The sequence below is a fragment of the Empidonax traillii genome, unplaced genomic scaffold (assembly GCF_003031625.1).
Source record: "Empidonax traillii isolate 1590-97213 ecotype Southwest subspecies unplaced genomic scaffold, ASM303162v1 scaffold44:size1908036, whole genome shotgun sequence".
In the NCBI taxonomy this organism is placed as follows: Eukaryota; Metazoa; Chordata; class Aves; order Passeriformes; family Tyrannidae; genus Empidonax; species Empidonax traillii.
In genome coordinates this window covers 1642595-1670110 of record NW_020955237.1, presented here as the reverse complement: position 1 = coordinate 1670110, position 27516 = coordinate 1642595, and the positions used below count along the sequence as shown (strand labels likewise).

At 38.3% G+C, this 27516-nt stretch overlaps 1 long non-coding RNA gene across 1 annotated transcript; it reads left to right on the top strand.

Annotated features, from left to right (window-relative positions):
* The first annotated feature begins 282 nt into the window (after positions 1-282).
* Positions 283-21379, top strand: LOC114055040. Its single transcript, XR_003570645.1, has 3 exons — positions 283-424; positions 14919-15020; positions 21123-21379. It is a non-coding gene; the product is annotated as an uncharacterized LOC114055040 (long non-coding RNA).
* The last annotated feature ends 6137 nt before the right edge of the window (positions 21380-27516 follow it).

The following is a 27516-nucleotide window of genomic DNA, read 5'->3' as shown; positions in this document are numbered from 1 at the left end:
TGCTCCCTCAGTATCACATCTGAAACCAAAATATAAATCAAAATACTGTAATTCAATCACTAGGTTTCCTCTATTCCACCTCTTCAAAGATGTCAAAACCACCACTCTTGCCTTAAGCATTTTTCATGCCATTCTATAAATTTGCTGAACATACTTTTGTCTAAAAGCACATAAACTGTTCTCTCTAAATCAAATGACAAACTATAAATAACATTAAACTTCATTCCAGATTCAGATTCAACTGCAGATTCAGATGGCAGTTAAATTTAGATTTATTTCATTACATGCTTTGGATTAACATGATTGACATGCTGTGTTCTTTATGCAGATCAAGAAGAGTTTTTTCCATTTGAGAACACAGTATTTCTGACTGGGGAGGTGAAGAACCTGCAGCAAAAAACACAATACAATTCAAGCATTTCCTGTACGAATTACCTGTGAACAATAAGATAATAACAGACTTGTTTGTTGTTTCAGATATTAGCTGCTTGGTTGTTTATAAAATTACAGATTTCACTGGTATTCTACATCCTTCTAATATTTCTTCACTAGAATGATTTTATTATTGGTTGGTAGACAAACACTCATGGAATCATTTCTGGATGGACACCTATTCTACAGAAATGATTTTAGCAAGCTTCATTAATATTCTGGAACATATTCTGGGGAAAAATTAAACTGATATGAATCTGCACATTACTGTAATTTTTCAGAATTTTTCTGATGAAAGACCAAAAATACATTTCATGTGCCTGATCAAGTAAGTAGTGTTTCACGAAAAATATAAAAACTACCTTCAAAATTATTATCTGCTGCATATTTTATGATAATTGTTTCACTCAAGGCTGCATGGAAAAATAGCATTCCCCTGCCATCTAGTTTACTAGTGGACTATGAAGTAAAGTTTGACAACAAACCTAAACAGAGAACATATAGTCCAAAGCTGCTCTACAGGAGACTAACACATATTGTATAAAATTACTGCAGGAATTCAGCCAGTAAAGCTGGGTTGCCTGCAGCTTCTAAACACAAGTGAAAAACAATAAAAGCCAGGCAGAATTAAAGAGAAGAATGAGAAAAGTATGCATCTTCCTTTTATGTTCCGAAGTACAACAAATACCAACAGAAGGGTGGGGATGTCCTCCAGTAAACTTTGCCTCACTAACATTTTAGAAAATGAACAGTAGTGACAAGAGTTAGCAGAATTTGTGTCCTCCGGCAATATAAAATCAGTAATTTACACCTACTGACTTAGTTTACCTCAGTAGTCAGAGATTATACTTTTATGTGTTATAATAAGTGTAAGTAAGTCACAGGTGTGTGTTTTGGGCACCATTCTGATGCAAAAGTTTTACAGAATTTTATATTCTTGTAGGAGGCCTTGGAAGCTTGGCTATAAATGGATGAAAAAATGAGCAAGCAAGGTACGTAAAAAGAGGAAGTTGATCTTTATTAGACTAAGTAATAGAGTTGAAAAAACCAGACAAGTCTTATCTTTGTGTTTACTTTTTTGAAATTATTTTCATAGAACTATATCTGTTTCACACTATTAAAATTGATTATTTTCCCCTGGTAGTTTCTCTTTTAAACAACTGGGCTTTTTCTGAGATCTTGCTTTCAAAATTAAATTAATTAAGGTTCCAAAAGTCTCTCAGACAGAACTAGTTGTGGAAAGTTTTGCCTGCATTTGAATTCTCCAAATTTCTCTTCGGAAAACTATTAGTACTGGCAAGTCAGAGCATGCCTCCTATTTAAGTCCTGACTTTTTCAACTGTAACTTCACTGCAGTATTCTGCAAATTTCTGTGCAACATCAGCCATATGTTTTTTTCCCTTAAAAATTTCACATTTAAGATTTTCATTTCAGCAGCAGGAAAGTACCTGAGACAGAACCAATGTCCATATGTAGCACTGGCACTTGATATTATATTCAGATTAGTGTAAATGTTAGGGGCAGCTTCCCTATTATCAATGGCATTTAATTCTGAGAGTGGTACCTCTTGTTCCTGGCATAGTACAATGATTTGTGGTTCCTTTTAAAACTCTTCCATGCAGACATACTTTGCATTTTTTCTGGTAAAGTAAGTGCAAGAATCCACAAAGAGGATTGCCTGGTTTACACAGCTCTTCCATTCCACAAAGGCTATCCAAAGTGAGCACAGATCTCCTCCAGCCCCAGCAGGTCAGGAAGCAGTGAGAGGATGCATTGTGTCTGAATGCTTTCAGGTGAAGTTGTGATCCCTTGTAATTGATTGTGTTAGAGGTTTTCTTGGATTTAACTGAACACTGCTTGTTTCATAATAAAGGTATACTAAAAATTATACATTACATCTTTCATGTAATAAAAACTTGGATGTGAAGTGCAGCTACACGACCATGAAAATGCCAGACCTTTTTAACAAGTTTATGTATTGATAAAAAATGCAGCTTCTAAATGAATTTCAGAATGCCTAGGAAGAGAGAAAAAAAATTGGAAATATTATCCATGGAAGCATATGGGCCTATGAAACCTGTTACACAGCAAAAATGAAGAGCAAAACCATGAAGCAGGTTCTAATAAATATTATTTTTCCCTGTGCACTGATGCATTGCAAACAGGCCTGAATGTAATCCCAGAAAAAGGCAACCACAGAAAGCATGGGGGGCCTGTACAATGACTACAGTTTTGACTGTACCACAATGAAGTGAGATCTATTACTTGTAACTGAATCCTGACACTTAAATGGAAACCTCTATTTATTTTTATATGTCACTTAAGGATGGTGCGCATCATATTTTTGGGTGTTTTTTTGTAAATGCTTCCTTCACTCTCTGGTAGTGACAGGAACTGCCCAGAGGGTTGCTGTTTGTATGCTCTACCTCTTTCACCTTTTGGTCACATAATTTATGTGTTTACAATTACTATGACAACGCTGACTGCTATAGCAACACTTAATAAACTGACACCAGAAAAGATAAAAGAAATAAAAAGAGAAAAGGAACCAAAGAAAGCACATCTTGCAAGAAACTGCAGGAAGATAAAACATTTTTACATCAGCTCACTTGTTGCAGGACCAGATTCCATTCCCCTTTCTCATTCAGTGAGTTAAGGCAGAACACTGATTAAGCAGAAAAAAACCTAACAGAAAGAATCAGACAATCCCAATTTACCCCATGAGGTTAAGTTTCCCACTTCCACAGAGATCTTTTTTAATTCTCACTGTACTGCTGACAAAAGAGAGCTTCTTTTAATGGACTTTAAAATCAGCCATCATCACTGTTTTTACAAGTTACATAAATCATTCAAGTCGTAAGTACCAGATAATTCTTAGCCTATTTGGTTTCAAAGAATTCTTGTACAAGCACTCTAATGAGCTGGGCAAACATTTTGAAGAGGGAAGACTGAGATACAGAAAAAGTAAAATATCAGACACTTGACAGTGTAATGAACTGCAGTTGAGAGGAAAGGCATGATATCACCTTATGCTTGCTCCTAACCATGGCAAGTGTGAATTAAAAGCATGGTCTTATATTTAGAAATGCTCTATGAGAGACATCATGCTATCTTAAATTCTAATTTAAAAGCCATGGAAACAAAATCTATTACAGGAATATTTCATCACTACTGTATTCAGTCTCATAAGATTCAAAACAACCTGTATACATTGTTTTTGTTCATATAATAAACAGTTACCAGCATGGTCAAATTTATAAATGTTCTAAGTTTCAATTTAAGTGTCAAATTAAATTCCAGCTCACAGGGCAGAAGATGCTATTCTCCTCATTTAAAAAATTGGCAGCTCTTAGTGGGCTGTGTCTGTTGCTTGTATTGAAGACTTTTCAACCTAAATATGTATTGCTGACTTTCGGTACATTAGGTAGAAGTGGTAAACCTTCCCAAAAAAGGTCAACACCCTTACTAAGTTATCTTTGCAGAAATCCTAACTGAAGAAGTGAAGGGTGCAGATTAAATCTGAGTAAGAAGACAGTTTGAGGACAGGGCAACACAGGATAACTGGAAGGCTTCTGAGAGCACACAGTATCTCTGTGAACATCTTAAGGGTGTCCTGAGGTAATGGGATACTTCAGCTGCCTGCATGGGCAAGTATTTTGTAATGCTTAAAAGGTAGGCTGTAATACATGAAAGGGAAATCTTTAGGTGAGTAGACCAGAGGTTCTTAAACATCAGTGTGAAAGCAGGGAGACCACATAAACTCTGAAACTCTCTCCCAGAGAGCTAGCAATTTATGATCTCTCTTTGAAACAAACACTGTTTTTAATCCGGCAAACAGAAGACAAAATAAGTAGTAACTTATTTTCTTCTCATAACCATTTTCAATAAATCTCTCTCTGGCCTGCAGAATAAGCAGCACAGGAATATCACAAAACTATTTCTAGAAGTAATGTATGCAACTATTAAGAATGCCTGTTTTGTTAATGTATTATTTCCACGGTTCAACCCCAGTCTACTACTTTGATATATTTTAGCTGCATTAATAAGATAACCACCACCCCTAAATACACACACTGCAATGTTCTCAAAGGAAAGTTTGTGTCTTTCCAGCATAATGCCATTTCTGCCTTTTAGAAACTCTCATAAAACAAAAAAACATGTTGTTATGTAATACTTGACATTAACTCCAGGAAGACAAGACATCAGTGGGCAAAATCATAACTGAAATTGGGAAAGTACTCATGACAGAATTGATTCCAACATAGTGCAAAAGAAAGACAGCGAAGGCAGTTGTTACTGCGCACCTTCTGCCTCTGAACAGTTGTTATGCCCATATTGTTTCCTATCAATAACTACCAGTGGCAAATACAGTTGCAAATCTTTCATCTTCACATCAGTAAGATAATTTTCCAGGGGGTGCTGGTATGAAAGGGAAAACCCTGCTCATTATACCCAGGTTTTCAGAATGCTTAACGCAATTAACAATGCAGGTGAGAGTTAATTACACCACATTTGGTGATTTTTATATTAGTATCTTCGTGAACAGGAGTCTAAATGCAGGATTTATGTCTAAGACTCATGGAAGCAATTTATTCCACATAGATTTATAAAATGCCGTTAGTAAACAAACAAACCAACAAAAACCTAATTGCGTAAGTAATATATTCAGCAAGGAAAATCAGATAATCTTTTCTATATATTATGTATAAAGACAGTATTGTATCAGATGATGCCACATTCTGGTATCAGTTAGCATTGTTCCAACACATGGGCTTATTTCAAGAACTCTTGTCTGAAAAACATCTTTAAGTGGTGTCAGGTTTGAGCTGACATGATACAAGTTGCCTGAATTCACAGACAAAAGTAATGACACAGAAATATTCCATTCCTTTTCTCCACTGCTCTCCCCCCAATAAAATAAGTCACTAAACCTTTCAGATATTTTCTGCAGTCTTTCCTGAGTTGTCTTCTAATATCATTCATCAGATGAGATCCAAAAACTGAGATTAGTATTGAGACTTCTTCATGAGTCAGTCCCTATAAGTAAAATTCCAAGGTGCCGATAAATTCCCTATACAGTGAATTGGAGGGAGTTACAAATCTGGGTAGCAGCCAAAGAAGAAGGCAATATTTAATCCAGGTGGCAAGAAATGCTAAAGAAAAAAAACCCAGAATTCTGTCCCTTGCCTGTTGGAGAGCTGCAGCTGTGAAACTTCAGAGCTCAGACCCCACTGATCACTGATATTTTAGATTTGCCTGGGGAGACACTTCCCAATCAAAGAGGTGACTGAGCTGAATATTTGCAATTTTGTTTTTGAAGTCACAAGTTAATTCTCAGCCAGATCAGTTCCTCAGACTGGCCAACTGTTTAGCTTGGCTAGAATTCATTCTGGCAAATAAGATTCTGGGCAGCAACTTGAGCAAAGGCTTACAGAAACCGAGGAGCTGCAGCTTAAGGATATGGTATAATGGTACAGCTAAGAGCACCCAATAGCTGAATGGTGCTAACAGGCAGAACAGCTCTCCCCTTGGCCCTGCTGGTGTTTGCTGCTTCCCTTGCATTAGCAATGGTTCTTCTTTGGCACTTCAATGATCTGGGTCAGGAAGCCAAACTGACTTAAACTAACATTGTGAGGAGAGAAAAGTTGCATTCCCAACAGATTTTACCACTGTCTCTGCATCCTCTTACTTATGCAAAGCACTGAGGAGTACAATGGGAGTCAGAGAAGTGAGGGGAGAGCAGGACATGGGGAACAAAGCAGAGACAGGTTGGACTAGCTGCTGAATGGTCAGAACTGTTTGATGTAGATGTTAGATCACATCAGCTGTTAACAGAAAAAACAAAGTCATGAATTTGAGTGCTGACACACAGGCCATTGTTTTCTCCTAGCAGGGTAAAATAAAGTAAGTCAGGACTGGCAGTTCTATTTTTAGCATGGCAGTCCAGTGATTTGAACACTTTTCTTGCCATTGGAAAATGTCAGTTGTGTTCTATCTGTGAAATTTTTGGTGGTTTTTGTTTTTTTTTTTTTTAGTTTTGGTCTTACATCACACATGAAAGACAATTGTGAGACAAAAAGCACATGAAACATTTATTTTGGAGTATTTTGGTCTTCATAGAGTCAGTAAAGATGTCTGCATAAAGCATTCTGCTGTTCATTAGAAGGTAAATGAGGTAATGACAAAATCACGTGGAAATAAGAAATGAGACTTTTTTGAATGTATATGCAGTTAATTCTGTAAAGATAAAGGCTCCTTTTATAAAATGAATTCACTTTGTGTTGCTTTCTATAATGTTTTAATGTTTATTCAGTCTAGAGATACAGTCTGTCCAAACACATGAAATATTTAAATAGATTTTGTTTAGGATCTGTCCACTCCATGCAGCATAGCTATGATCTTATCTTCCTGTTCTTTAGGCTCTTACTTTTATTTGATACACAAACCCCTTGATAGTGAGTACACAATAGCATCACTTTTGTCATTTTCCTCCATTTCAGGACTTAATATGCAACATTAGTTAGATCTTAAAAATTTCTCCAGGTTTTAAGGCATTCAGTCCATTGCCTACTTATTGTTAGGACCATTTATAGACATCCAAGTGCTAACAAACTGTAAAATAAAAGACCCTGTTTTTCATGTTGCCACACGAAAACTTCTGACCAAAGAAAAACCAGAAACAGAATTATTCATTTAAGATTCTCCAAATTTCATTAAGAATATGGTTTCTAGTAAGGGCATCTCCTGTTTTTTTCACACATCCCTCAACTGAAACAATTTAAGTAGATTTACAGTGTGTTGAGATTGCTAATATTTTAATCATACCAAAGTCACAGCATCTGTGATTTCACATTTTACTCCTCTGGAAGAAGAAGCCCCACAGTAGGATGAGCTTAATTAAATAAGCCCCGTTTTCTTATTTGCACCTGTCATGACTCGAAGTGTGGCTGCAGGAAAAGAATTGTAGCCTTAACAATGTTGGGGCAAGGCTAGTAAAACATATTTAAATCTCTTCCATTCTTAGTCCCCATCTTTGGCAAAATCAAAACTAGAGTCTAGGCACTCAAAGACTAATTTATGCAGAATTTGAAGGCTTAGATTTGTGATAAGTAACATCTGTAGTAGCAAACATTTTAAACCAAAACATATTTCCCTGTTTGAACTTGACATGCTCTGCATTCCAGAGGCACTATCAGCTATCCACCTCTCACCTAAGGCCATTTGGAACCCACAGCAAGGCATCCTTGTGCCTCATGTCCAAAGAGAGAAAGGGGGAAAAGGGTCGGGGGGAAAGGAGGAAAGAGGTGTGCTCTGCAGTAGAGACAGGGGAGCTAGTATTTGCGCTGAGACGGAAATTCTGAGTAAAAAGAAGAATTTGTCCTGAGGGTTTACATAGCATAGAAGTAGGTGTAAATGATCTTATTCTTATCTTTTCCAAATGTGCCCAGTAATTTGAATTCCTTCTAGCCCACTAAATTAGGATATCTTAACACCAAATTAGTCCTGTAGCTGGCATGATTAGTTTCCTAGCTTCTTTTATTCACAAGATCAGATTGTTCCTGAGTTGTTCCGTAATAAACTATAAATTTACACAATTACAAAACCAGAATAGAACATTCTCTCTAATTCCATCTCCTAAAGATAAATATTCTACAGGAACCATAAAGGAAATATGGTCACAAAAATTTTCAAATTAAATCAACAAGATAAGTTGAAACTTATCTTGTTCAGAGCATCAGTTCTGCATGTATTTAGATTTGTCTCTGTACACATTTTTAATTATGCAAACCAAGCTCTGATGTTTATGAATTACATGTCCTACTCCAAACCTCTTCTTTGATATTTCATATCCAAACTCTTTATTTTTCTTCATCCTATACTTGCATTGGTTTAAATTTACTAACACAGTGAAGAAATACTGTTATAGTGACTGACTGACAGTTATATTGGTGGAGAAATTAACATCTGGAATGCAATAAGTAACACATCAGTGCCCTGGATGATCTGAGTATTTTTTCTTCCTGTCTTAGCAATGAAGGCTTTGTTTTGTGTATTCCTTGTTTTGTTGCTTTTTATATTTTCCAAAAGGACTGTGTGGCTGTGTGAGAAATTCACTTCCAGCACAAATACACTCCCTGTGGCGTACACACTAATGTCTCAGTCTTCCCTGCTGGAATTCAAGACAGAATAGAAAGAGACCTTGAGCGAGTTTTATGACAGTGGAGATCTCAGGCCAAGTTTAAATAGCATTACATTCACTTCAGCAAAACATAAATAAATTCAGTAGCTCAAGACAGTTTTGATCCCTCTTACTATTATTACTTGGCTCGTGATTTTTATCTTGCATCCTCTTGCCCAAATTATATCCTACTATGTCTTTCAAGGTAATACCCTCAACATTGTGCAGTCAACAGTATGTCAAGAAAGTTACAGATTTGTGTGATTTAAGGCCTTGCTACACAGGAACTCATACAGTTAAATTCTGAATATGTCCTCCACTGATGAGCAGTCCGCAACCTCTCTGGTCCCCTCTTCCAAAGTCTATCAGCCTTGAGTTATAAAAAACACTCTCATGTGAAGTCCCTTGTTCCAACTTGTGTCCACTGCCTGCTTGTCCTTCCACTGTGCATCTCTGGGAAGAGTCTGTGTCCATCTTCTACATCCTCCCACATTTGAAATGTTTGAAGATAGCAGTAAGATCTGCCTCTTTTTGTCTTCTCTTTTAAAGGCACAACCTCGGTTCCCTCTTCATCTGTCACATATGCTCCAGCCCCATGATCAGTTTCGTAGCTTCCTGCTTGACTTGTTCCAGTGTGTCAGCGTCTCTCTTGCACCTGGAAGTCCAAGACTTGACACAGTAGTCAAACTGAGGTACAACCAGTGCCAAGAAAAGGAGAAAAATAGGTTCCCCTGACCTACTGGCTACACTCTAAAGTTATCATGCTAATGTGATGTGCCTTCTGCAAGGGCCCAGTAACATGTCTGTGAAAATACACTACTCCTAACAGAGACAAAGATACCTATGCACTGACACTGAGTTACAAGGCCACCAACAACAAAGGTTCTGTTTGGACTGTATGCCTAAATGTATCATTAGACCTCTCTTATTTCAGTTTCAAACAAAACAATTATGCATCCCTTATAGTTTACCTTCCACTTTAGGAAACATCCTCTATTCAAGATGGCAACTTAGCTCTTAGTCCCTAAGAGAAAAATAATACAAATGGTATTTGATCCCAAACAGTAAAGAGTGCAATAGGAAAAAATGGTTCAAGGGAGGAGACGTAATGAGAAGGAGCAAGGAGGAGTAATGACACGGGAGGAAAGAAAGAGGAACTAATGAAAGGGCAAAATGGGAAATGGTAGGGGAAAGGGCAAGAGAATTATTGTAGAGGTGAAAGCTGGGAAGAAATAGCCTTTAGTCATTAAAAGCATCTGGAAAGTCTGGCAACACTAGCAAAGGCCTCTTCTTAAGCCCTAGAGCCTACTGCGAAAACAGACCCTGCTGACCTCCTCTTTCAAACCCTTTTAAAGTTCTAAACACTATAAAATCTATCCTAGTGTTTCAATAAACTCAGTGACTGCTTGCAGTGCGTGAATCCTTGATCAGTCTTTTGGCTCTGCATAATCAACTTTCCACAGTACACTGAGACTCTGGCATTGCTTCTCAGTGGCCAGTGCCAGCAGCAACCTGAGTTTCAACCATTTTAAATTTCAGAAGGATTAAGAATTTAAATCTAAATTCAGTGACTTGTTTGTTCTAAAGAGACATTCTATGTTTCAAATTTATTTTTTTAACAAAAACACTCAACAAGTCTAGCAATTGTTCCTAAACCAGTTGATTTTCTGTTAATTTTGCTTTTCAGCTTTCACACTTTGTGTTCAAACTACTCCTCCTATTTTTTTAGCCATTTGCCCCAACAGGATCAAACAGGGCATTTTTGTGTAATGAACTCCGTTCTCCATGACCACAGCTTTCAATGTGGACAGCAAAAACGTTGCAAATTGGGCTTTATTTATTTATTGTATTTGTTATATAACACCCATCCCCATGTATCTGGCTGCCCTACAAAAGTTAAAGGCAAGAATAAATAAAATAAGGCTATACCCAATGGCCAGAGAGAAGCAGCTGTTCTGCCAAGAGAAGAGCCAAGAAAAAACAACTCTGAGAAAAAGAGCTGTTGAGAAAATCAAGATAAAATGATCAAAGATGCACCGTCCAGAAAGGTCAGCAGAGTTTATTATTCAGGCTTTTGCATGCCCTGTCTGCTTAATTGCTGTGTATAAGCATTTTACAGTCAGCCCTGGAGCCTAATGCAGGTGGAGATGGTGTGCAAACCTATCAATGGAACCAAAAACTGGTCTTCAGCTGTCCAAAAGTTACAGCTGTGAAAAAATAAACAATGATGACACTCAACTGTGACTGCTTGACAAAGATGAGGACACTTTACGTGCGTTTGTTAGAGTCACCATGATGAAATGTGAAAGTTACTGTATTTGCAGAGCCAAGCAAAAGGAAATAAAATTATTTGTAGTACTAAAAATAAAAGACAGTATCACAAATATTGCAGAAAAGTATTTTCGCCATCATATAAAAAAGACATAAAAAATCCAAAGAGTAAAAAAAAATATTACCACTCCATTTATCTCCAACCCTGTTGAGTCTCTTATAGATTAGTAAACCGTACTTGAAATATGTCTCTCCAAAAACCAGTGGGGAAGTGTACTTCATTCTCTTTGTTTAACATAGCAGAATCCAGAAAAGAGGTGAATTTTGAGCCCTGGCAGTACAGCTACATGATCTTAAATTCTTGCACAGTACAAATGCCAGCTAGATCCCCCCGAGCTTTTTAGTCTGTATGACTATATGAAGACACTGAACCCTACCTGGAAGAGAAAGGGACAGGATCAGCTCACACCTGAGCCAAGCTTTGTCATTTGAACCACTGGGCAGGCGATGCGATTGTCCTGCTCTTTTGCTGTTTCCTTTTGCTCATGTTCCCTGCTAACCTGGCATGCTCCACCAGAGATACCTGCCCCTATAGTAGCAGAATATATTTTAGGGCACACATGGGCTATGCATCCTTTCTGGCTGAAGCTGTGCCAGCTCAAATCCCTTCCACTGGTATTCATCCTTGGCTACTCACTGGTGCACCCCTTGCGGTGTTTACCACACTTTCTTTCCTGCCAGCAGAGCTTTTCTACTAGCACCTCATAAAATATGTCAGTCAAATTGAGTCAAATTCACAGGATTCAGTGGGAAACTTACATGTGTATCTAGTTCCTGAATAAATCCTGACAGTTCAAAGCAGTGTGCATCCAGGCTAATTTGCAGTAAATGAAAATGAGTAAGTAATGACACCATAAATAATACCTGTTGCTATAAGAACCTTATATTCTCTTCTTTTCTCCTTTTACCACCAAAATCCTAAACACAATTAAAATTCCTTCTATCATCTCTTAAAACTGCAATAAATAATCAGACGTATCTTTATCTTCCACCAAATCCCTTCATAAGGCCTTGAGCTCCTGGCAAATTTCCAGCTATAAAGATTTTGTGGCTGTTTCCCATTCCTGTATTCCTTTCATAGCTGCTTTCTCCCCATCTCCAGGCTCAGAGGAAAAGAAAGAGAGTGCATTCCTCACAAATGTGGCAGCAGAGTCAATTCCCCAACAAACTGATTTGCTTGGTACAACCTACCTTATTCTGCGTCTTCAGACAGAGAGCCCTTCAGGGCACAGTCTGTCTCTTTTCTGTGCTTAGGAGACAAAAGAGGCCCAACCCTCCCTGAGGACCTCTATGCTATCTGGATTCTCAGAGATGCTTTATCTCCCACCATTATCAGGCTATCCCAACAAGACATCATCAGGCTGGGCATCAGAGCTTTGCTGAGGCTCTTCAACATTTGTCATCAGATATTAAATCCATATACAAATAAAGGTACCTTTCTTCTTTTTCTTTTAAAAAACCTCCTTGTCCTTAGTCTCTGTGTGTGTCAGTGTAAGCACAACAAATCTATCCCTTACACTCTCTGAATCTGTGCACACAATTTACCACACCGCGGACCCTGTAGTTGCTTGCAGTCTAATATAAGCTGGCCCTATAGTCAGAAACCAAATCTTCAAATATACACAGTCAAATACCGATTTTTGAATCTGTAGAATTTGCAGATACCACAGTCAGAGTGGCAAGTACCTGGAACACAAATCCCTGTGAGCTTTTTGACTCCACTGTCCATGTGGAGTTACGAAATCACCACGCAGATACAAGAAGCGTTTTCTAAATTGCTCATCTCACTAGGAGCAAACCAAACATGCGCAGAGACTGAATTACCTCTTGTCCATGAAGAAAATATTGCTTTTGATTGCGGGGTTGAGGTTTTTGGCAGAGTACCAGGGAGCTCCCAGTGTGGCTGCCTGTATGACACAGAAGTGTATATGGCTGGAGGGCAAACATAAGATTCCCACTGTGCCAACATATCAACCTTTGTAAACACAAATATGGAATGAAAAATAAGAAGCAGCACGACCATATCGTGCCATAGGTATGTGTTGTATTTATTATTCTAGTGCAAATCGTCTACATAAGAGGGTCTTTGTGGGGGTTCTATTGCCTTTTCCCTCAAAAATTAGACATTTCTAAATCCACAACAGCTAAGGGGAATATTTTTCAAGTTGAAAAAGATCCTATGAGGAGAAATCTAGTTTAAGAATGTCCATCTTTTTCTTAGTGCCCTTTCAGTTTTCATTTTTCTCGTTAGGTGTATTTCAAATCACTGTACATTATCAAAGTGTATCCAAAGCATAACCTGGTAATGCAGTGTTTAAGGGAACCAGCTCTCTCAGACTCCAATCACCAACTCCCCAGAATAGAATTTCACGTAAAACATCTGTGACAAAAGACATTCTAATAATTTGAACTCTCTATTTTCACTATAATGTAATTATAATATAATAAGTTATAATAAGTTATAATGTAATTAGAACTTTAATTTGAACAGATGTGAGGAAAATGAGTATTTTTCTGAAGTTGTTTTTATTATTCCATTTGAAAATTTTTTAGAAGACATCATAATGGTGAGAAACACTGGGATAACTGCTTTAATCCAGTTTCAATCTATCAGTTAACCTGCATCTAAATTTTATATGAAATTTCTTTGCAATAGCCCTTGGAAGGAATTCATAGCTCTTACTGCAAGCTGTGTGAAATGTACTCTTTTTCTGTATTTCATCTGAATCAGAACTCTCATATTTTCCTGTGCTTAAAGACTCAGCTTTTTACTTTTCATTCACAATGAATCCACAGGCACCACCAGAATGACAGTTGTGCCAGGGGTAAGGCAGCTTCAAGATCAAAGTGCAGATTTATCAAGAAAACAATGAAGAATAGGAAAACAAAACCATTTTAACTATGCAAACATTCATTGTACATTCATACCAAGAAGATTTCACTCATTCCCATACTTGTGAACAAAAGGGAAAGGCAAGCATAAGAGGGAAGGGAGAATGACATTAATGAGATTGTAAAAATGCAGTTGAGAGATTTCTCCCTCAAGTTTCAAACGTGTGTAATATAATCAGTGATGGATTAACACACTCGAAGTGAAAGTTTGGGAATCTTTTCTGAAATTAGGAGAATGCCTAGTTTAAAAGTGGTGCTGAAGCTATTTGGGACAGTGTCTCCCAAAATTTTCAGAGTGTATCTATGGCAAAAGTATTTCAATATTAAGTTTTTCTAATAACATTATTGTTTCAGTCTTGTTAGAATTTACAGTGTTAAAATGCAGGCTTACCTACAGGGAGAAGTTAATGTTTTCCTGTCTGCAAGGGCAGGTTATTTGTGAACAAACTCAGGAACAGAAGGATATTATTAGTATAGCATGGTGGACAGGATGTCAGCTCCTCAGGTCTGAGTGCTCTCATTAAATCCAAGTAAAACTGTGTCTGCTTTCTCTGCCCCGTGGTAGAACTAACATTTTTGTCCAGAGAGTAAAAGACTTCAAAGATCTCAGCATGAGGAGAACAGTTTTAAGATTAATACATATAGCTTATTTGAATATTCAAGTTGAGGTTTAGAATCATGTTTTTGCTCACTCTGTGTCAGCATTTCACAGATATTTCACTCAGGAGCTATTTGATATGTTGATAATGGTAAAGAGGGGCAAGTAAACCTGCAGAGCCCTCCTTTGCTTCTTTGGAAATATTTGTATATCCTATGGCTGAGACCATCAAAGACCACAGCTCTTCCAAAGGGTCATCTTCCTTCAACTCTGACCACCTTTCTACTATCAGCTGCACCTTCTTGTCTTACCTGATACTTTTTGGTCGAAATTACAAAGGAAGAGGGAGTTTTGAAATAGGAAAGTTCCTAAACAAATTGTAGATGATTTTGCAGCCGAAGTTATATTCCAGTAATCTCACTTGTTGGTCAAGGATTCAATCAAAAGCCACATATAACTCTTAATAAAAAATTGCAAGTTTTGCAGGCTCATAAAAGGCAAATACAGATGTCAGGAAAGTCCTCTCTTCTGTGAACTGTTCCTGGTAAGTAATGTGATCAAATAGCCACCTACAGAATATTCATGAAGGTAAAAGTCTTTTTAAAAGGTCTTTTCTTAAGAAATTTCCAAAGCAATTGATGGATACCCTAACATGTTATCTCAGATTGAAGAATATCTTCTGAACAAGATAAAAATCAGCTACTAAGCAAAATTTTCACAAAAACCTCCACAATGACACCTTTCCAAAACATCTAGCTTTCAACACAGATGACTTGTACTAATGCCAGCTAAAGTCATAAGCTTTTATCTACAAGGAATCTAAACATTAGAGTGTAGAAAGATGTTGATTCATCTATACTAGAAGAATGGTCAGTTTCTGCTAATTTTTATGGTGATTAAAAATTACCATTACCTCAGAACTCCCAGAGTTAGTCTGGCAGCTGGTGGAAGTCATAATTAAATAATTAAAAATAACTGAAAGTTTATGTTAATTTTTCTATTAAAAAAATAAAAAAGAGAGACAGGGTGTAGCAGAAATTATCTTGCTGCTTGAAGATTGCTTTTTATTCTCAGAGACCTCACCAGTGATGTATGAGGATCCTATTATATAGTACTGTGTTAAAAGTACCAGAATTAAGAGAATAGTTCTGAGATGGTGAGACTGGGACGAGGCATTACCATGACCTGATGCCCTAATGCAGGAACAATATGTTCCTTGTCCAGAACTCTTACCTGAAGCACCCAGAAAATGAATAGAACTGTAACTGATTCTAATATGACTTGGGAGTCCAGAGCTGAAACCTTCCTCTAGAAAGCAGTCTAGAAATAATTTTTTTTTAAATAAAAACTTCCAAAACGAAGTTAAAAGATCTCTTGTGCACCTTGTCAAACAGAGCTTTTTACTGTAATCTACATAATAGCAATGACAAAGAAGAATAATTTGGAGGCTGTCGCGGGTGGGAGCAGAAGGCTTAGACAAAAAACTCTTATACATATTGCAAAACTATTAACAAAAAAATATACAAATATAAACATCAAAAAATTAGCAAGATAAAAATATATACAAACAATTGATGCAGCAAGGAATGGTGTGACTTTTTGGTTTTGTTGCTACTTCATCTTCTTATGGAGCATCCATAGAAGGAGGAAACTCAGTCGCACTTGGACCTGTTTTAAAAAGAGGGAACTATCCATCTGGTGATGATCTAATAGTAAAACTAACAGTAGCAATTTGTGAAAAGACACTTAGAAGACACTAAAATGCAATAATCATTATTAATAAAACTTATTTCAAATTGTCTAGGAACTTAATAATATTACTCAGTAATTTTTAACACTATGTAAATAAACTCAAGTTAGAGTAGTCACTCATCCTTCTGGGACCTTTACCATTTTTGGATAAAATGGTTTTTGTCAGACCCACACATTCTAGTATTTGTGGATCCATGGGCTTTGGGGCATGTTAGAGTGGTTCATAGGGAAAAGGACATCACTCTTTTCCTTTTTGCCTACTTACCCCTTGGGTATTTGAAACCATATTTGCTATTATGATTGCTAGTTGCAAGGTCCTGAGAGGACGGTTGACTAATGCAGGTATAAATAATCATGTTGTAATACTGGAAACCATATTCTGCAAACACAGAAAGATAAACCATTTAATGTCAATTTTTTATTCCCTTGCAGTTTTATCTGCAGTGGGTTTACTGTGGATTTACTGTTTACTGTACTGTTTTTCTGTATCTGGAGCTGTCTATATCTACCTATACTTTTTGCAACAGTGTGGGTAATCATAAGAACAGGTAAGAGTCCTTTCTACTTTGAGTGGTTCACCATTTCCTGTCCAGAGGTGTACCCAATCTCCTAGCTGATGAAGGTAAACTTGGACATTCAAGATTATTAGCAAGGCTAAAATAACAAAGTTATACAATGATAGATGACTTACGCCATTCCATCTCTGATCACCAGTAGCAAAGGGCAAGGCTCCATATTTATTAGCCCCAGTAGGTGGTATTGTAGGGGCAGTTTGCAAAGCCTTACTGAGGACACAAAGGAACTGGATTTCAACTCATTCCCCTTAGAATTCACCCAGGCTTTTGCTTAAAGGGGGTCCAAACCCATAACATTCAAAGGGGAAGACTGCAACATCATCATAGCCTTGGTGGGGTGATTATTACCAGGCAATCAACATATTACTCAAGCTAACCACAGCAGCTTAGAGCATCCAAACACACCAGCAACATATATCCATTTTTTCTCAGGTATTATCCCACATCCTTTTGCAGTTTCCTCATTCAGAGGAGTTATCTGCAACTCTGTGTTGACTTAAAAGGTGGCTGGTGACCACAAGGGACCAAGCAGAAAAGTTGCTACCATATCTCTAGTGAGCCTTTTGAGATATTTCCATTTGATGTCTCCCAGCTCACATATTGGGAGTGGTGCCAGGAGTTTACTTAGTTCTGGTCTTTGAACCAGGGAGGTTTTTCTTTCCAGTCCATCCTTCTGATGGCAATTTGGTGTTTCACTTCATTCATAAGAAATTCTACCCATTTGTTATGAATTACCAACTCCTCTGCTATTTCCCTCCCCACAATACTGGGTCTTACTTGTGTTTCACCCACGAAAGCAGCTCTAAACTGATCTTGTAATTGCATTCCTTTCATTAGGGGGTTCGCTCTATCTGGATTAGCAAACAACAACATGGGAGAGCGCTGAGAGAGTACAAAATGTTTCCCATGTAAAAACTGGAGGCAAGCCGCCTCCTGCATCCCCTCAGTGAAACCAGTTAATGCTGGAGGAGGAGAGGAGGGCTCCCCTGTTCTCCCTGCCAGGTTTTTATAAGCACGCAGAGTTCACAGTATGTGGCTTTACATCATGCTCATAGAATCACAGATCAACTGGGTTGGAAAAGATGTTTGAGATCATCAAGTCCAACCCTTGATCCACTGTGGTTACTAGAGCACGGCACTAAGTACCACAAACAGCCTCATCTTAAAAACCTCCAGGGATGGAGAATCCGCCACTTCCCTGGTCAGCCCCTTCCAATGTTTGATTACTCTCTCTGTAAAAAATTTCTTCCTAATATCCAACCTAAACCTCCTCGTGGCAGAGCATGCCTTCTTGTCCTACTGCTGGTTGCCTGGGAGAAGAGACCAACTCCCAGCTCATTACAACGCCTTTCAGGTAGTTGTAGAGAGTGGTGAAGTCTCCCCTGAGCCTCCTCCAAGCTAAACAACCCCAGCTCCCTCAGCCTCTCCTCATGGGACTTGTGCTCAAGTCCCTTCACCAGACAAGTCCCTTCACCAGCCTCATTACCTTCTTTGGACCTGCTCCAGCACCTCAATATCCTTCCTGAACTGAGGGGCCCAGAACTGGACACAGCACTCCAGGTGTGGCCTCACCAGCACTGAGTACAGGGCAAGAATCACTTCCCTGCTCCTGCTGGCCACACTGTTCCTGATCCAGGCCAGGATGCCCTTGGCCTTCTTGGCCACCTGGGCACTCTGCTGGCTCATGTTCAGCCTCCTGTCCATCCAAACTCCCAGGTCCCTTTCCACCTGGCTGCTCTCCAGCCACTCTGTCCCAGCCTGTAGCGCTGCAGGGGGTTGTTGTGGCCAAAGTGCAGGACCCGACACTTGGCCTTGTTGAACTTCATCCCACTGGAATCAGCCCAACTCTCCAGTCTGTCCAGGTCCCTCTGCAGAGCCCTCCTGCCTTCCAACAGGTCGACACTCCCTCCCAACTTGGTGTCATCTGCAAATTTGCTGATGATGGACTCAATCCCCTCATTTAAATCATCCATAAAGATGTTAAACAGGACTGGGCCCAGCACTGATCCCTGGGGGACACCACTGGTGACCGGCCGCCAACTGGATGCAGCCCCGTTCACCAGCATTCTCTGGGCCCCCACCATCCATCCAGTTCTTAACCCAGCACAGAGTGCCCCTGTCCAAGCCATGGGCTGCAGCTTTTCCAGGAATATTCTGTGGGGGACAGTGTCAAAGGCTTTGCTGAAGCCCAGACAGACACATTCACAGCCTTCCCGTCATCCACCAGGTGGGTCACCTGATCATAAAAGGAGATCAGGCTGGAACTCTGTCTCCCTCTCCACATTTTGTGAGAGGCTGGAAAACTCCATCTCACTGTTTCTCTCCGTCTCCCCCATGAGACAGGAGGTTTGCAAATCTAATTTGCTTTCTCTTTTGAAAAACCTGTTGAACCGGCTTCTCAAGTTTTCAGTCAAAGGTTTAGCCAACTGGACGAAAGACTTAACGAGCTCGTTATCACCTTTCTTTAAGGCTTCAGCCGTAGCCTCTGGCAAGTCAGTTGCTGAAACTTCTCTCTTACTAGACTTTTTTTCTTTTACCAGGTTTCTTGATTTTTTTCAGTAATATTGTGCCTCCGTAAAAATTCTGTTAAGCTTTTTGTCTGTTTCTCGAAATTACCATCATTCTGTTTCGACTACATCAATTGTCGAGGGTGGGAGTGGAAGGCTTAGACAAAGTTATTAAAACACAGAACCTTGCCACTGACTTTCGAGATACAGAAGGGACTGCTTTGCTTTCTAAACCCCTTCTCAGGGAGTAGTCTAGGCGCGGATAAACCCAGTTTTAGCTTCGGATTATGTTAATGGTTTAAATTTAAAGGATTATAGAGGTATGATTGATTAACTTTTGCCCCGCGGGTTTTAATGATTGGCAAAATGAGACTCTTTATAGAAAATGAATAATTTATTTTCTACAAATGCTCCGACAATATAAACACCAAAAATCTACTAGTAGAGTATAATATAGCGTGAAGTAGTAACAAAGCAATTAGTGAAGCAGTTATATTAAAGCTATCAAAAAGAAATCAGTATTAGTAGAGATATGATGTAACTCACCCATATCAACTCTTTTGGGGAGATCTTTCTCTCTCAGCCTCGAGGAGTAACTCTGCAGGGCATCCCCAGCCAAGGGAGAAAACTCCACATACAAACCCCAAGAAGGGTTATGTCAGAAGAACCTGACATCCTTGCAGTTCAAAAGGGAAATATGTTCCATTATCCATACTCTATCACTGCTTAGTTGAAGGAGGGAGGCATTTCTAACCAGCTTGCAGCGTAAGTATGTAAGTGTATATTCACTATCTATAGAGACATTCTCGACTACTCATTTGTGATACAAACTCTTCCACGGACACGTCAGTATGAGTGAGACTTTCAGTCCCGTTTCCTAAATCACTGAGAGCCAGTGTAAGAAGAACAAAAGTAAAAGCTAAGGGTGAAAAAGAAAGTAGAGTGATCTAAAGAAAAAGAACAAGATAACAGGACAAGAGAAGGGAGAAGATAATATGACAGAACAAAGAGAAAAAGAATATTTCAGACCACTCAGAGAAAGCACATAAAATAAGGGATGTTTTGGAATAGGTGTCTAAGAATCAAATAGGGCCAAGGTCTAAGCTTCCCTAAAAATCTGGATTCACTAATTCATATGAAAACAAGACCTGTCCTGAAAAATTTTTCTCTGACTCAAAGGAAAGCGGTGGTGGGCTAAGGAGTAAAAATGGAGATAAAGTTAATGGAAAAAAAAGGGAGAAGGAAAGCAGCGAACCTGCAAAAGCATGGGGAGTGGTTGGTCTACCAAAGAAAAGAGGACAAGGGTCAACAAGGACATCCAATTAACTTCTCTCAGGGTAGAAGTTCAGAATGGAGTAGAATGGGTGGAGTGACTGCATGGAAAAGCAACCCTGATATGTATTGTATAGTGAATCTCTAAGTGAGAGATAGGATGCTCTATTGTCCACAAAATATTTGATTTACAGATCTTTCTCATCTGAATGAAAAGACTACTGTTTGTTTTCTTCCTACACATGCATTTATAATGTACGTCAGAAGACCTTTGATAGTATGACACAGAAATTTAAATAAGAACAATGTACGGTGTGTCAGTCTTGTTACAGTATTCATCTTGTTACAGAAAGACAGCTTCAAAATGTGGGTTCAACAAAATTTTTTTCTTAACTTTTAAAAAATTTTAATTACAATTATCTATATTTCTTTTGTACAACATTAATATTCATATCCTCTCAGAAACGGAACGAAGAAATGGGTACTGAACAGAACAAATTGAGGCAATATATCACACCAATGATAGGTCATCTTCCCTTTGAAACATACTTGTTCACCCTATCTAATGCTTTATTTTTCTATAGATATGATGACAGGCATTTGAACATATTTCAAGAAGAACAGTGAGTAAGAAATATTAAAGGACAGTTCCTATTTTAAGCAAATTGCCAATTACCAGTGAGTTTTGTGAACTCTGGATCCTGACAGAGAATGGAATTTCAGAATGAAAAACACAGCAAGAAAATAAATGCTGACCACCACACAGCCTGAGTGTCTGGATGCCAGGGATACTATGAACAGATATTTTGAGATCTTCTGTGGTATATCAAATAGAGATGCTCCAAAACAATTTAATTACTTTTAATCATTCTATCCTATGTGGACTAAATAGATAGACACAAAAACGACCTCCTACCACTCTGTTTTGCAAACCTGATGTTGCTTTTTCCTTTGCTGAAAATTTGCATGTTTTCTCAGAGCCTGTTTCTTTCTCACAATAAACAATGCAAAGCCTTCCTGCCAAAAAAATGTCCGAATGCTAAACAGTTGCTATTATAGTCATTATTATAGCAGCAACTTTGAGCTGCGTGCTTTTAAATTATAATTATTTTTACAAAAGATTTTTGTGTGTCTTGATTGCAGTAATTATGGTTCCATAGTAGTAAATGTCTATTTAAAGAGTCACGTTAGCTTACTGCTCCAAATAAATTCGTTTCCTTAAATGAACTTCATACAAATGAGTGGTTTTCTTTGTATTTATTTTACTTGCTATGCTAACAACAAACTAAGATGCATTAAACAGCTGATAAACCTTTGTTTCATCATAAAAATAACTATGGACAAAGATGTCAAGTGAAAGCAATGTTTTATGAAATTTTTAAAGAATAGCCAGTATAAATAACAACAGAAGATTCAAGACATTGGCTTCTTCAACAACCGGTCTGGGAATTAAGACAGAGAACAGTTCAGTCAGTTGAACACCCACAAATGGTGCTATTATCCCAAAACAGGACCTATGTGGGATCACTGCTATGTTGCCACCGTGACAGGCAGGGATTGGAGGTTACAGTATAAAGTACCCATGACAGTGCGTACTCTCAGCCAGAGCTTCCACAGAGCACTCTCAGTAGTTCTGTTGATTCACAAGCTACTGAAGTTTAGCAGCTGATCAGAGAAAAGGTTTAAAAAAATAAAAAAAAAAAAAAAAAAAGGAAATTAGGAAGAGGAAACCAAGAGGGACCTGATCGACAGGGGGTAGCAAATTTCTGGCTCCAATGCTATGTTCTTTTGTAACTGGCCACAATGCTGTATTAACTTTTCAAATGAACCTGTCTCTCCCTCGGCGCCCATTTAAGTGGTTGCCACTGGCTGTGGGAAAGCCAGTGAAGCCACACTATACAGCCGTTTGCATCTGAAATGCTATCAGCTACCAACGTGATCCCATTCGATTTCTTACAATGACACAGTCCCATCCTATTCCCCATCCTTCCTAGACAACCTTGCCTATTCTTCAGTGAGAATCGCCCCATTGTACATGCAGACATTCACATCCTTGATAAGACAGTTAGGGGAAAAGTTCACGAGCCACATCCTCTGCTGGTATAACTTCATTTCCCTTCCCCCTTCTCCCCAGAGTGAGTGGTGATCTGACTCCCTCTGTTGAAAGGAAACAAGGTTGTCTATTCAGCTGCAGTCAGACATACAGTGTGTGTTAAGGCCCAGACAGCCCATGATGCTGAGTGGAGATACTAGAGGTTCGTATTTCTCTGCTGGGAATTTTCACAGAACAGAAAAGGAATGCCGCGTTTTTGTGTGTAACTTCCGACTGCCAACTGACAAGAGTTCAAAAACATAAAATCACATCTATTCTCACAGCTCAAGGCCTCAAAATGTAGGAATAAGAATGACCAAGTGGATTTGTTGGCTGACTTGAGTGAGCAATGTTAAGACTGTAATGGGACACTAAACAGAAAACTAGAAACAGATCACTGAAAATCTAAGTCCTGCTGATTAGATTGGCCAGTGATACTAGTCACTCAGCCTAATCTTAGGCAAAACACTTTGCTTTTGAAATGTGTTTGAATGGAATAGTAAGTAATGTAAAGTAATGTAATGGCCAGTCTTCGCGAACGAAGAACCGGGGAAGGTCTTTCCACCTTCCAGCCTGCGCATTGGATTTTTTAGGTGAGACACAGTGTGCGCGGAACTGAGCCCACCCTTTCATCCTGAGGTTCATCTGCCGGGGCCAGGCGAGCTTGGACGGTGGCAGCGAGGTCCTCAGGACGTAGATGGATTGCCTTACAGGGCTAACGAGCTCCATCTGCCCGGGGAGTGGCCCAGACCGGGAATCGAACCCAGGTCTCGGCATTGACAGTGCCGCGGTTTAGCCACTGCACCACCAGGGGCACTCTAATGGAACAGTAGCATTTTCTAAAAACACTTATTTTTTTTCATAATTGACCTTGAGCAATGATCTGCAACTTATTAAAGATAAACTGAAGTTCAGCGTAACCAGTAGAGGAAGCTTCCTCCCAAGAGTGACCATGAGCAAGATGTTTTGACTAATTTCATGGAGTGATCCTAGAAGGTGTGAACTGGATTCCTTTAGAAGAAACAAAACCAAATTATCGTACAGTCCAAGCACAAAAAGGTGTTTGGGTCACAAAACACGGTGAGAAGTAACCCAGTGTAACACTGCTTCAGTGCAAATTCTGCAAATGTCATGTGTTCAGAACCAATTAGGGTTCTGCAGATCTGTTCCTGCAGCTTTTCGTATTTGCTAACAGAACATAGCCTATGTCTTTTTCTAAGTATATGAATTATAGCACACTATCTCCTCCCACTGTCTTCAATAGAGCAATATAAAAACTTTCTTGACATCAAATCTTAATAAAAAATAAGGTATATTTTTCACATTTGGCTGGCCAAAAGGGAGGTATTCATCAAATCCCCCTTAAATAAACATACTTGAAAAAAAAAAACAGAAGACAAACGTCAATTTCTCATAATAATTTTAGCATGCTCAAAAGAACAAGAACCAAGCAAGTATCTCAGGAAAAAAAAATGATGCTGTGATTCTGTGGAAATATTCAGGTGCCTAAGGCTATGTATTAGCTCTGACAAATATTTGCTAACTTGTGTGGTTTCATTTTGATCTCTTAGAGACTCAGTTTCTTCACTGATACAAGAGTGTATAACAGTAATAAACAGTTCTAAGCTGAATTGGAGCTTGCAAAGGAATCATATATTTTCTTATTTTGTCCAACTTCATTTAAGTCTAGGGACATACTGACATGCCATTTACTGTGAATAAATATATTCTTTCACAAGAATTTTATTCCTGTTTCATCACTATGGTATCAACAATACTTCACTAAGCTCCTGCCGAGAACCCCTGAACTTCCAGTATTCAGCCAGTATTAATTTATAGTGCTGATTTATTAATGTGAAGCCTGGGTTACTTTAACTGGTAAAAACTTCTTTCAGCTGGGATCCATGCACTCTCATACAATCTTTTTTGCTATCTGGGAAATTAAATGATTGTACAGTTTGTTACTTCATTTCCACTTCTTGCATTTGCTACAACTGACTTCCCTGGGTTTTTGTTTGATAGCTCTTGTCAGCTGAAAATAACAATACTTTATGTTTGAACAGCAGCTTCCACACTAATACCTTTACTTATTTTACAAAGGCACTCAGATACTGTGCCAACATGCACGGTACATTTACTGACTGACTTTGTCAGCCAGAACCAAACAGGGCTTGGGTTTGCCACAACACATGATTTCAGCTGGCTGAACCCACACTGCCTGGGAGGACAAGGTTCAAGCTAATGCCAGTCCTTGCCCTATACCTGCATTTCCCTGCTTTGCAAGCCACCTGGTGCATTGTCAAAGAAGGAGTGAAACCGGAACCAAAGCATAGATTAGGGTGCTCAGCTGGTATGACATCACACACATACTCATCCAGGCCTTAGGTCATTCCTTGCAAATTTTTATGGAGAAAAGAAAACCCAACAAAACCTAACACTCTGAGGAATGCAGAAATTACTTTATCTGTGTAAAAGTGGTGGTTGCACCAATGTTGCTCTGTGTTACTTACAAAACTCTCAGTGATTTTGTATATTCTTAGGGTTGGCAGATCCAATCTCAAGTCTACAATGTGTCTAGCAACTTTTAAGTTTTTCTGCCTAGAAATTAATAGTACTGAAAATACTACAGATAGAAGCACTGAACTAATAACATTTTAAATTTGTCTTTGTCCTACTATTAATGCTGCATACTATATCTGTTAAATCTATTGCATATGTAAAAGGAAATTCTAGTGCATTTTAATCACATGTACTGCAGGGTGACACTGTATGATGAACCCATTTGACTAATTTTTTTTGCTATCCAGGGACATCTAAAATACATGAAGTTTTATAATATAAAGGATAATACTCTTCCTATAGTATAATTTCCCTGTATCACCATCAAAGTTATAATCAATAAAAGAAATTAAGGTCAGGAGATGAAGGAGGGAGGAAAAAAGGTAGAAAAAAATTGAATATATTGTCATTAAAGCTCTTAACATTCTGTTTTTCCAAGCACTGTATAATAATATCTGTTGTTCACTGAGAGCTAATAAAAGTATCACTACTGAAGTTAAGATGAGCTGTATGACTGATTATTGTCTATTTTCATTTTGCTTCACTGAATAGCTAATCTTCTTACAAGATTATCCTCATTTCTCATAGACTCCGTTATTAATGAGAGTATTAAATGATGAAATACTTTTGGATCACCTCATTTGGGGCCTGACCCTTGTCCCATTAAGGCAAGAGGATCATTACCATTCACATGAACAGAGGGCAGAGCCTATCTGTGAGGCTTCGGAGAAAGCATGCCATACTCCAAAAAGAAAGATCAAATGAGCAGATTACTAAAGGCCAAAGGTTAGTTAAAAGGTCATTTCCCATCTACAGAAAAAATGGTGAAAGTATTTCAAAACTAAGCCACAAAAATTATAAAAATGAGATAGACACTTAAGCTGCCAGGTGCAAGAAAATACAGCATGTGTTTCTGTCTTTGCAACACAAGCTGTCAACATATTTTCTTAATTTTTTTAAAGGCAATTAATAACTAATTTATATGTTTACTTTCTTTCTTAAGTTAGATACCGAAGATCAAGATTCCATGGCACACAGTTAAATCTAAACCTACATTAATCATGAGAAAGTTTGGAATAATCCTAAGATTATTTTACTCTACATCATTATTTGAATCACATTCAAATTAGAAGACACTTTAGCAAAACCATTACTTTGACTAGTGGAAGTAAATATGCTCCTAATTTTATTTTTTCTCTAACTGTACTTTGTGTGTTTAGTATAGAAGTGTTTTTCTGTACACTTTAAATGACTTCTTGGGAAACAAATTTAAAAGTCAACATCATCTATAAACAAACCTTTATAGATTAATATTTATAGATGAATTACATATTTAGCATAAATTTATATATATAATTTTCCATTTACAGTATTTGCCTTGTAAGGAAATACACTTAAAATCTCGTGAAAGATCCACTGAAATATAATTATCGAGCATTTTAATTCTACTTTACCAGTGTTTAAAAGGGAAGTGTTCCTCTAAAAAGGAAAGTTCTTTCGGAATTCCCCTGGCTCCCCCCAGCAAATATCTTTTCAACACCATGGACTTTGAAATGCTAGAAACACCGAAGGCCATTTATTTCTCAAAAGTGGATGTTTTATGCTTTTCCCTTTGTCATTCATTATCTGGTATTGAAACAGGCTGAATGGGGGCTTGCTATCAGTGAGTTTAAATTGCCAAAGAAGAGGTAAGTCTTATCGTGTGTTTTGAGTATCTACAAGAAACATACAAAGAATTATAGCAGATTATGTTTTTCTCTATCTTTGACAATGCTCCAGTTGCTTCGGAAAGATAGGTCTGGTTCACCACCCTGGGAAGAGTAGATCTTGAGTTAACTGCCTTTAGGAATTAGAAAATACGTGATAACCTCACACTGTGCCTCTTTCCAGAACAAAGTAGCATGCTCAGATATTTTATCATTTATTTTAAAAACCACAGGAATAGTGTTATATAATTCTGTTTAGGCTTTTCAGACATCCACTCTGGAATGTCTAATAAAGAAGCGCTCCGGCCTCCCCTGCTCTGTGTGTGTGCGATCGCTCAATTCTTCCCGGATCCTGATTTTGCATTTCTAACGAAGCTGAACCGACAAAGCGTGAAAGTGGTCTAAAAGGAAAAACAAAGAAAGTGACCCTGCTTTCACTGTGCCAAGACTAATCAATATTCCAGGAGCTCCGCTTTCCCCTCTCTGCCGATGTGTGGTTTGCTGTGGGTTGGGTTGTTGGGTTTTTTTCCCCCCCTTTTTCTTTTTTTTTTTTTTTCCTCCCTTTCCCCAGCGCTGGGCTCACAGTCTCCTCCCCTTCCTTAAGTTACGGTGATAGTAAGC